This window comes from Triticum dicoccoides, chromosome 6B (genome assembly GCF_002162155.2).
Source record: "Triticum dicoccoides isolate Atlit2015 ecotype Zavitan chromosome 6B, WEW_v2.0, whole genome shotgun sequence".
In the NCBI taxonomy this organism is placed as follows: Eukaryota; Viridiplantae; Streptophyta; class Magnoliopsida; order Poales; family Poaceae; genus Triticum; species Triticum dicoccoides.
Genome location: NC_041391.1, coordinates 629,476,816 through 629,478,921, shown reverse-complemented (window position 1 = coordinate 629,478,921; position 2,106 = coordinate 629,476,816).

Below are 2,106 nucleotides of genomic sequence, written 5' to 3'. Positions count from 1 at the left end.
TTTCCCTTTTCTTTTTTTTTCTGTTTAGTTTTCTCTTTCGTATTTTCTTTTTTTTTGTTTTATTTTAAGTTCCCTTTTATTACAGCTTTATAAAAACACTAGCACCTAAATTTGTATTTATAAATATACTACTGCCACCTTAATTCTCAACCGAAAATAAAATAGTTTAATATTTTATAAAATTCAATAGGCATTTATTAAACTGTTTTAACTACTGTTTTAATTATCTTAGAGCCTTTAAACACTTTATCGAAGTCTGGTTTCTCCACCATAATTACCGCTGCATTATTTAGTTCACTCCGAACATTTTAGTTTTAAAGTTTGAAAACTTTTGTTGTTTGCCTATGTTTTAAATTTGAATTTGAATTGGGTTCGAATCAACGTGAGTTTAATCACAGTAATGGAGGTGACGTGGCATCATTAGCTTGGGATTACTGTAGTCTAATTATCCGGGCGTCACACATCATGTCGTGCAAAGTCTCATGCAATGCCATGGATGACGCATCATGTATGTCGTCCACCTTGGATTTGGTCTTGCCCCTCGGCCTCTTCAACGCCTCACCATCTCCATGTCCGACAAACGCGGCCGCCTTCTTACCTCTCTTTCTTTGGAATTCACGGTATTGATCTTTGAACTTGGGGCAATTGTTGATGAGTGTCCAACAATGCTTAAGAGTGAATAGCTTGTCATTGTGTCGGGCCTTGAATGCTTCCAAAGATTGAAATGCCTACACCACATGATCAACAAGAAATGAACATGCAAACATATACAAGGCTGAAGTTTCATGGCCGTAGCAAAGAACGAACTAGGATGAGGAGAGCATACCAAGTCCCCAATACCGAGACCACTCACGGGTCATGCTTCAACGCTCTCAAGTGCGGCATAATACTTGTTGCACTCTTGTTGGATGAAAAACCACCTCTTTTGAATCGAGGTGATGCCACGTTTGCTCGTAATTTGGTAGGGCTCAAACATCTTTCTTTCATGGAATGTTTTGTGGACTCTCGTCCAAAAAACAAGGCCCTTTTGTTGCGCGTCGGTCCTCAGATCTTGGCTAATCTGCATCCAACATTGGCAAATCAACGTGTCCTCATCTTGTGAATATGAACCCGTGTGAATGCTCTTCTTCCTCTTTTGCGCTTCCGCTCTTTGGGCGAGCTCGTTGATGAACAATGGCTCGCCTGAAATGTCAATATCAATGCCATCTTCTTCATCACCATCGCCTTCGCAATATATGTCATCATCTTCATGCCACGAGTCACCATGGTCATAGTCCGCATGGTCGTGGGGCTCTTCATCAGCAACGTATTGGGCACGACCATCCTGACTTTGGGTCTCCTCGGGATCGTACGCAACGCCATGCCCACCCTCGTAGATCACTTGCTCCATGAACTCGTTGTAGAAGGAGTCGTCGACCCTTGGTGTTGATGTCGCCATTTCATCGAACAGGACGCGGGGCGACGGCATGGTGCCCGTAAACGGTGGTCGTGCTTGCTTTCTTTGCATCTCCACGGACCCGGGCATGACGTTGAGGTCGATGACGGCCGAGGGGCGCGGGGTGGACGACGCAATCACACCGATGTCCGGCGAGCCCGAAAAACGGGTGTGGCCATCGTGCCTTGGCGGGGGAAAGCCGGGCGACATAGGCATGGTCCGCGACGTCGGTGATGAGCAATGTTGAGGCCTGGCGACCGACGAGCATGTGCTCGCCGGGCCGGCGGCCGCACCAGAGAACCCCACCGGACGGCACATGCCAAGCATGAGGAGGGCGTGCGCTTTGTTGACGATGGCCTCCTTCTCGTCGACCTCGGCCTAGCGTCGCGCGGCCTCCGCCGCATCGCGCTCGGCGGCAAACTTGGCCGCGGCGGTCTTGCCCTTGACGGCCGCCCTCCGGTTCCTCCTCTTCGCCGATTCCGCGTCCAACTTGGCGATCTCCTCCGGCGTGCACTCCGACCGTGGCTTCCTTGCACCCCTGGCCGCCTTATTCTTCACCTTTGCGGGCAGGTCGACGGCCAGGTCGCCAAAATTCGGTGGGGCGTTGGCCATGGACGGGGGAGGATGGGGCGGAACATGGGATGGTTTGGGGGGAAATGGTGCCAAATGGG